The sequence below is a fragment of the Pinus tabuliformis genome, chromosome 5_2 (assembly GCF_031772625.1).
Source record: "Pinus tabuliformis cultivar Carrire ecotype Pingquan chromosome 5_2, CPIR1, whole genome shotgun sequence".
Classification (NCBI taxonomy): Eukaryota; Viridiplantae; Streptophyta; class Pinopsida; order Pinales; family Pinaceae; genus Pinus; species Pinus tabuliformis.
This window is the reverse complement of record NC_142306.1, coordinates 401254555-401264976: the sequence shown is the minus strand read 5'-3', so window position 1 is coordinate 401264976 and position 10422 is coordinate 401254555. Positions and strand designations below refer to the sequence as shown.

General features: G+C 36.9%; 1 pseudogene; it reads right to left on the bottom strand.

Annotated features, from left to right (window-relative positions):
• Positions 1–9039: 9039 nt before the first annotated feature.
• Positions 9040–10083, bottom strand: LOC149159194 (polyadenylate-binding protein 2 pseudogene; annotated as a pseudogene).
• Positions 10084–10422: the final 339 nt, after the last annotated feature.

The window sequence follows — 10422 nt, the reverse complement described above, 5'->3', positions numbered from 1 at the left end:
TATACAAATTGAATAATAATTTATAGATCAATATTCTTTTACAATGAAAGCTCTAGCATAAATAGTCTTAAGCGCCTTTTAACCAAAGGTCATTATGTTTAGTGGTGCCTCTCTACATAATTAATATATAATTAAAATTATTATTATATATATATATATATATATATAGATAAGATTACATTGCTTTCAAAAGAAATATTTTATGCTCAAAGCATAGGTAATGAGGGATGTTAACAAAAATCCTCTGTCTCCCGAGAAACACCTTCCATTAGGCCCTTCGACTTGTTGAGGTATTTTTTAATTACTTAAGAACATAATCAATTTTCTTCACAACTTGAGTGAGTTTCTTCACAAATTGATATGGACCATAGAACTCGGGGCCTAACTTATTTTTCCCATATATTTTTAACGATAATTGTTTGTAAGGTTTGAAACTTCACATACACCCAATCTACTTAAATTTTATTTCTAAACTACATTGGTCATCTTGCTACTTCGTGCGGTTTCTTGCAATATTTAAGTTTTCCTTTAGTGTTCGAGCAACCTTTTAGTTATCCTCAAATTGATTCTTTATTGTTGGAATTTTTATATTATTTATGGTTAACTCTTTCCATTTAGGGGGTGTATAATCATAGAGAGATTGAAATGACATTAGTTTTATTGAAACGTGATAAGTGGAATTCTACCACCATGGTGTTAGATGTAACTATTCAAACCATTTTTTTGTTAATCTCTTACAAAATGACAGAGATATGCTTCCAAACATCTATCGACAATTTCATATTGGTCACATGTTTGGGGTGGTATGCTAACCTCATGTTGAGGGATGTCCTCATTTGTTTGAAAAAAGCTTTAGAAAAGTTTCCTTTAAATTTGGTATCCCTATCACTCACAAATATCTTCGGAAATCCATGCAATTTGTAATTATTTTTGCAAAATATTTTGGCAATTTGTTTTGCTTAGTTTGATCTCTTGTTCATCTTTCAGTGCGATTGATACAACTACTTTATTTATGAATCGTGGTAATTACTTGTGAATATATATTATATTTCTTTTATCTTCATCAAACAATCACACTTCAGAAATTCAACTAATAACCATGAAATTAAATTAAATGCATCTAATGCAAACAATGAAAAAGGATTAGAAATCAATACCTATACTGAAATCAATTCATCTAGAACAAGCAATCAAATAGGATTAGAAATCAACATCTACACTAGAACCAATGCATCTAGTGGAAGCACTTGAATATAATTCTAAGAAAACATCATCTACACTAAAATAAATGAATCTAGTGCAAGAAATATTATTCCCACTCTCTCCCCTCCATCTAACCTTGAAAAATATTTTTAATAGTTTATAGTCTCAAGGTTAACAATCCATCTAATGTTGGAAATCAAGTATAATTAGAAATCAACATCTATACTGGAATCAATGCATCTAGTGCAAGTAATAAAATAGGATTAGAAATCACCATAGAGAAGTCAATCAAATATAATTAGAAATCAACATATATACTGAAATCAATGCATCTTGTCCAAGAAATCAAATAGGATTATGAATCACCATCTAAAATGAAATCAATGAATATAGAGCAAGTAATCAAATAGGATTAGAAATAAACATTTACATGGAAATCAATACATCTAGTGCAAACAATCAAATATAATTAGAAATAAACATCTACACTAAAATAAATGCATCTAGTGCAATAAATCAAATAGGATTATAAAGCATTATCTACAGATAAATCAATGCATCTTGTGCAAGAAATATTCTTCCCTCTCTCCCCCCTCCATCTATATCTATGTCTCCTTTCATCTCTCCTTCTTTGTCTCTCTATATTAATCTTATCCCCACAAAAACACACGCACTCTCCCCCCCCCCCCAACCACACACACACACACATATACCTCCCTGCCTCTCTCTATCTCTCTCTTCTCCCCTCTCTTCCCCTCCCATCTATATCTCTATCTCCCTCTGCCTTTCCCTTGTCTCTCTATATCATCCACAAAGAATACAAACTCTTTCTCCATATCTAACATCGTAATTCAATATATGAGGTCAATGTTTCTATGTAAGTTCATGTTCGGGTTGGAACAAAAAGATGTTCAAATGTTATAATGTATGATGCAAAATATTGTTTCTACACTCTAGTGCTCTTCTTGAATCCCAAGCAATTTATTATTTACTCAATAATAATAATGCAATTTCATCATGACATAAGTCTCATCATGGCCTCCATTCCCATTAAATCTCATAATAGTTGACTGTAAGGAGAAGCATATAGGAAAATATTGCAAGGCAAAGACATGGTGGTGGATTTCTTGTTTTCTTATTGTTAATGGTGATCTATCAAGACTTCTAATACTTGTTTTTGGACTTCACACACGTGGGATGTTGTGGGAACTGAGAGAAGAATTCAGTATATCCCATTCCTTGTTTCCAAACAAGGACTTCTAGTCAAAGTCAGACCTAATATTGAAAAATCTCAAGGCGCATGATCCTCCTCATCACATGCTTATCAGTAGTTCCAATTATAGAAATAGTGTGTTAGGAAACCAGCTCACAAAAAGATAGAAAAGATAGATAAATGCCTTAGAATTCAGACTCTTCGAGGGGGAAACCTCCTTTCTATATATAGCAGTCTAAGGGGTCACAATATAACCAAGCCGACCTAACAATAATAATATAAAGGCACAAAAATAACAATAGAGGGATTCTATGGGGCACAATAATAACAATATGGGGATAATAGGGGCACAACAATATTAATAAGGGATACAACTACAATATTAATGGGGGAATCACTAGTATTATAGGGACCTAACATGCCCCTCTCCTTCAAAAAAAGTGTTGTCCTCAACGCTTGAGTAGTTCTAGATGCTTCTGTATAAAATTCTCATCATCCCATGTGGAATCTTCAGAGGATAAGTTCTTCCACTTGATGAGATACTCTGAAATGGATCGATTTCTTAGTTGTCGAGTTCTTATTTCTATCACTGCTTCCAGTTCCAATATAATTTTTCCTTCCTCATCAAGTTCTGGCAATATTGTTTGAACTGGGAGCTTGTCACCTATAACCTTCTTTAAACGTGAAACATTGAAAACTAGGTGCACTCGAGAAGCTGCAGGAATCTCCAGTTTGTATGCCATAGTACCAATCTTTTGTAACACCTTGTATGGACCTTAATACTTTGGTGAAAATTTGTTATCCTTCTTAGCTTGCTTGAGGGACATTTGTTTATATGGTTGTAGCTGTAGGAATACCCAATCACCTACATCAAAACTTCTTTCGCTGCGATGTTGATATGCCTGTTGTTTCATTCTATTCTGTGCCAACACGAGGTTATCCTTTAAGAGTTGGAGAACTTGTTGTCGATGCTCAATGTGATGTTCCATTGCTTGAACCTTAGAATTTTCTCCTAAATATGATGTGATGGATGGTGGCTGATATCCATAAAGTTCCATAAATGGGGTCATTTTTGTTGCAGTATGGAAGGAAGTGTTATACCACCATTTAGCCAGAGGCAACCATTTGACCCATTGTGTCTATTTATCAGATACAAAGCAATGAAGATATCCTTCCAAACATTTGTTTACTATCTCCATTTTCCCATCAGATTGAGGATGATAAGATGAGCTATGAACTAACTGAGTACCAAGACAAGAAAATAATTATGTCCAAAAATTTCCTGTAAAAATGGGATCTCTGTCACTTACAATAATTTTTGGGTTTCCATGTAGCTTTTGAATTGTTTCCATAAATGTCGTAGAAACTGTACTGGTTTTAAATGGATGTGATAATGCACAAAGGTGTGCATACTTGGTAAGTCTGTCAACTACCACCATGATGACACTCTTTCTCTCAGACTTGAGTAAACCTGTGATAAGATCCATTGAAACCTCCTCCCAAAATTGGCTTGGAATGGATAAAGGTTGTAATAGACCTGGTGTCTTAATTGTTTTAGCTTTATTTTGTTGGCATACTAAACATTCTGCCACAAAATTTTGAATATCCGGTTTAAGGCCATCCCAAAAAAATTCCTTCTTAACCCTGTCGTAAGTTTTTAAAAATCCTGAGTGCCCTCCTAAGGGAGAATCGTGGAATTCCAGAAGAATATTTTATTTGAGTTGGGAATTCTTACAGAGGTATAAGTGATCTTTGTACCATAACGAATCATTTTTCCAGCTAAATGTATCAGATGTATTGGAATCTTGTCGTAACTTTCGACTTATTTCCTTGGCCACGAGCAACCTCTATTCACATGCCTCCCCGAGAAAATTTTTCTCATTTCTGCGGTGTTTCAAAATGGTATTGTTTGTCTTTACTTATAGGCAGTTTGAAGCACTTTGGTTATGGGTTTAAGTAAGGTGTGGGTGGGTGCCTTAGATCCCCTCATTGTCTATAGGGAGTCCCCATAGGTAGAATATCCTCGAATAAGTTCTCACACTTCTTCATCATTCTTCCATTCCTCCCTTGCTTCATTTATCTAGTCTGGTTGGATAATAGAAATGGTGCACAAAATTGCTTCCACATCGTATTCCTTTCTTGAGAGTGCATCTACCACAACATTTTTCTTCCCCTTTTTGTATATGATTTCAAAGTCATAACCCAACATCTTTGTGACCCACTTTTGTTGTTCTTCAGAGGATAATATTTGTTCTAAAATGTATTTAAGGCCATCATGATCCATTTTTACCTTGAAGTGTCTTCCGATTAGGTAGGGTTGCCATTTCTTAAGTGCATGTAGTATTGACAACATTTCCTTCTCATAAATAGCTTTGTGTAAATACTTTCCGTTGATTGGACGACATTCGAAAGAAATGGGTCTTTCATCTTGCATTAAAACAACACCAATTCCATTTCTGAAAGCATCACATTCCACAATAAAGGTTTTTGTGAAGTCTGTTGTAGTTAAGACCAACACTTGGCACATTTCCTCTTTAAGATCTTCGAAGGCTTTGGTTGCTTTTGGATTCCATGAAAATGCATCTTTCTTCAACAATGTTGTTAGAGATGCTGTTATTTTCCCATAATTCTTAACAAACTTGCAATAATACCCTGTCAACACAATAAATCCTCGCAAATTCTTTATGGATGTGGGGATTTCCCATTCCTTAATGGCTTTAATTTTGCTAGGGTCTACCTTAACCCCTTCATGAGATACAATATGACCTAGATATTCCACCTCTTGTACTCTAAAGAAACATTTGGATCTTTTTGCATATAATTGTTTCTCATCCAATAGTTGTAGCACCCTTTCAACGTGTTCAACATGATCCTTCCAAGACTTGATGTAGATTAGTATATCATCAAAAAATAGTAACACAAATTTTCTAAGGGTTTGAAAATGGAATTTATTAAACCTTGATATGTAGAAGGTGCGCTGGTAAGGCCAAAATGCATGACCAAAAACTCATAGTGACGCTCATGAGTTCTAAATGTTGTTTTTGGAATGTCTTGAATCTTCATTCTGATTTGATGATATCCTGAATGAATATCTTAACTGGTGAAGTAAAATTATCCATGTAATTCATCCAATAATTCATCAATGACAGGAATGGGAAATTTACCTTTAATAGTGAGCTTGTTGAGCTCCCTATAATTTGGACACATGTGCCATGAAACAGCCTTCTTGTGCACCAATACTACTGGAGCAGAGAAAGAACTTTGTCTAGGTTGAATTATACCAGCCTCAAGCATTTTTGCAACCATACATTCAATTTCACTCTTTTGGGCATAGGGATATCTGTACGGCCTGATGTTTGGAGGAACACTTCCTGGAATCAAATGAATAGCATGATCATGATCACGAATAGGTGGGAGACCTTTGGGAGTCTCAAATACCTTGGAATGATTGTCCAAGACTTTTTGGAGATTTGGAGCACTAGATGAATTCGATGTGGAAACATCTAGCGAACATAATTGTGCAATTACACCTCATTGTTCCTTTTTTAGAAGCTTTGTCATACCATTAGAGCTTATTATCTTTCCCGATTTCCCTGTAATACCCCTTAATGCAACTTCCTTTCCTTCCACATAAAATTTCATGAAAAGTTGTTGAAAGTTAAAAGCTATTGTACCCAAGGATTGTAGCCATTGGACTCCTAGTACAACATCACCACCTCCCATTGGAATGGAAAGAATTGGGATTTTCAATACATATTCTCCCATGGATAGCTTGATATTATGGTGCTTTCTAGAGAAATTTATTGTTCCTCCATTTGCAACCATAACTTGACACTCTGGTGCTGGATATAGGAAGCAATTTAATTCTTTTGCTATCTTACAATGATTAAAATTGTGGGTACTTCCTGAATCAATCAAAACTATTACCTTTTTCTTCTTGATTTGTCCTTCTATCTTGATGGTTTGAGGAGTGGTAATTCCAGCCAATGCATTACAAGATATGGTCGGATTCATTTCTTCATTATCTAGGCTTTTTTCGTGGAGTATATCCTCTTCTTTTGACCTTTCTTTCTCTTTTTCTTCTTCCTCTTCACAATCTATGTAGAATAATTTCTTCTCAGCACGCTTATGACCTTTAGTGTATTTGCTATCACAACTGTAACAAAGCCCTTTTGCTATTTTTTCTTCCAATTGTTGTGCTGTCAACCTTATAGGTTGTGGAAGGCCAGGGGCAACAAAACTTCCATCTTTATAGTTGTGAGTGTTATGCTTCATGGTTGCCATAATTTGTCTCTCCATTTTTCTTGCTAACCTGAATTCCTTCTCTAATGAATCAGGTTCCCAAGGGCGAACGTCATGTTTGATATAATCCTTTAAAGTCCCTATGAACACATCAATCCTATGCTCCCCTGGAATATTTTTTACCCTTATGTTCAATTTTTGGAACTCCTCAATGTGCTCCATTATTGAACCCTTTTGTTTGAGACTTATGAATTGGCTAAAAAAAGTGTTGCTTTTTGTATCCTCATAATGTGTTTTCAATTCTTCCGTAAAAATTGCCCAAGTGATAACTTGTTTATGAGAGCAAAGCCATTGATACCATACAAACTGATTTGGTTCCAAATATAAAGTTGCAATATGTACCTATTGTGTGTTTTGCACATTATTGAGATCGAAAAATTGCTTCATTTGTAATATCCATGTTGCGGGATCCTTGCCATCAAACTTCCTCATATCGATTTTTGGAATATGGTGGGTCTTCGATCCAACATTAGATTCTATGGAATCATGATTAACATTTCTTTTGTTCTCATCATGAGTTTCCTTTACTACCCTTTCACCATTAGTGACCATTTCTTGTAGCAACTTATTCATATTTATCTTCAATTCTTCCATCCTATCATCCATGCCATCTATTTTAGCATCCATTCCATTCATCTTAGCTTCCATGCCATCCATCTTAGCTTCTACACCTTTCTTTAAACAATCCATCTTAGCTTCTACACCTTTATTTAAACCATCCATCTTAGATTCTGTTAATTTTTGTGCAAGTGACACTTGTTGCACTTGGTCTCGTAATTTTGATATATCATGTTGCATTTCTTCCTCTTCTTCATGAGTCATGCTAGAGATTTCAGGTTGCTTACTAGGTGTTTGCATTTTCTTTCCTTGGGGCATCAATTACCGATAATAATGCTTTACTATGCCCTTTGAATTCCTTACATCATGCGCTTAGAAGATACAATTTTATTATGGGGTGGTCAAAATACAAATAATTTGTACCTTTGTCCTTGCCATTTGAAATTAAGAAAGTGCTTTTGATGATTAGCAAAATAGGCGCCTAATTTTTGTAGCCTCCCTCTCCGCAGCAGTGGGGGCAGTGTCCATATGGATGTCTTCTGTTTCGTTGGTCCCCGCCTTCTGATCCAGCATGCTTTTCGAGACATTCTCCAGGTTTGTGGCAGCATCCTTTATTTCTTTCTCCGGGCCTGTAGCAGGATCCTTTGTTTCATTCACCGTGCTGTCAGCATTCACCTGCCCACGATCGACCAGAGAGTCATTGTCTTCTTGGGAAGTTTCAATGAACATAACCGAAACGTGCGCACTGATCGGGGGGTTGTTCATAGAACTGCTGAAGTTAAAAATAGCAGAGCCAAAGGCGGGCAGGGAAGCCGAGCTCGAAGCACCAGCGTCCATGAACTGACTAGATTGAAGGGGATTAGCTCCAGTAGAGCGAATGCCATGGCAATGACAACAGTGGGCGGAAGTATTAGCAACGAGAGTGCGTGAAGTTCCTCCCCTGGAGGTGCCTCGACGGCTAAGCATGTGCTTTCGAGGCCTCACCATCCTTGCAGGGACCGAAGGGATGAGACCCAGCTCCCGAGCGCGATACAACTCCTTCCTATGAGGAGAGCGAACAGACTGCGGAATAACCCAGACAGACAGCGTGAGGACCCCGACAGAGACGGAGAGGCAGGGCATCTGAGGTTGCAGAGACCTGCCTGAAGGAAAAACCAGAAACATTCCCTGACCCGACGCAGTGACATGGTTTATAACCTCAGCGACCTCACCTTGGAACGTGCCCGCCATAACTGCAACCTCCAAGTGAGCCGAATAGCCGTGCAGGGCATTAACTCTGCTCTGCTGAATGGCCTTATACCAGCTTCCACTTACGCATGTACAAGCTTGAGCACAAACGTCTGCGACGTGATGGCACATGGCCGGCATGTGGGCAGCGGCATACTCCCGTCCCATCCTAACTATCACCCGCATCCGGGGAAAATAAAAATATTATTAGTAATATTGGGTAAATGGTATTTTAGGGGCTTTTTATGGTAGAGTAAAGAATAACCAAGTGGATAAAAACATAGAAAGAGGAAAGAAAGATAATTAAATAAATGAGTAAAATATAACTATGATGCAAGGCTAAAATCTAGTGCGATGCTAATTGGATGGTTTCATGATTATACACGGAGAAAGTGGCAGTAATAGTAGGTTCCCTACCAATTGGATTGTGAAACTTGAATAAATGACTCTGTAACTTTTCACTTCTCTCCTCTTTTGGCTCAGCGAAATCAACATAAAGAAATTTTCCAGCAACAAGTTTTCCATTCATTTCTACCTTAGCGAGATGAAAATGCCACAAATCCTGAACCTTTACTGTATCCATGAAAGTCTCTCATTACCTTGCATGAAGTGATTGTGCCATAAATAGAGAATAATTCTTTCAACTTGTTGTCATCAATACTGTCATCCAAATATTTTAAATAAAGATTTAATCCATATTGCCTCCTCAATTCAGATTTCTTCAATTCCCTTTCAACATACCATTCCTTACCATCAATTGTTTTTCCATTTAAATTCTCAACGCAACTTGGGGCATCATCTCCATTCTCAAAATTAACAAATCCAAAACACTTTGAATTACCTGCGGCATCGCTAATCACTTTGGCACTTGTAATTGGTCCGTACACACTAAAGTAATATCTCAAATCCTCATCATTCATTGACTCTGATAAATTCTTAACAAAAACATCAGTGAACTTGGTGTTTCCATTTTCTCGTTCTCGCTGCTCCTTTTTCATGAATGGAGCAACATAAACGCGTTCCCCATTGATAAACTGACCATTCAAATATTTTATTGCATTTTGCACTCCCTCTTCATGTTCATAACTCACAAATCCATATCCTTTGGATTGCCCTGATGCATCTGTCGCAATATTAGAAGAGACAATGGACCCACACATAGCGAAAGTACGATAGAAAGCATCTTCGCCTACTGTTCTATCAAGATTCTTTACAAAAATTTTAGCTGATCCAAAGTTACGGATTCTGGGGTCATGGGGTGAGTACATTACCCGAATATGGTTTCCATTAAGGGGAACAGAATTCAATAAACGTAAAGCCTCGCTAGCATTTTCAGCTAACCTATAATTGATATAACTGTATCCCAGAGAAGCGTTGGTAGTGGCATCTCTGCATATGTGAACAGTGAGCACCGGGCCAATCCGCCCAAAGAGATCATATATCTGGGCGTCGGTCACATTGGGCTCCAAATCCCCCACATACAGAGATTTCGGCAGTAATCGATTGTTGTTGCCGTTAGCAACTGCTTGTTGATGTTGTGCAACACGGTGTTCTACTGGTTGGACTTGATTATGTGACATCGCCTCTTTACTCACTGACACTGGAAAAGCAGAAATCACAACTTCCTAATGCCAACTCAACGGAAATAAAAATCCAAACCCAATGATTAAAATTGTGGGTACTTCCTAAATCAATCAAAACTATTACCTTTTTCTTCTTGATTTGTCCTTCTATCTTGATGGTTTGAGGAGTGGTAATTCCAGCCAATGCATTACAAGATATGGTCGGATTCATTTCTTCATTATCTAGGCTTTTTCCTGGAGTATATCCTCTTCTTTTGACCTTTCTTGCTCTTTTTCTTCTTCCTCTTCACAATCTATGTAGAATAATTTCTTCTCAGCACGCTTATGACCTTTAGT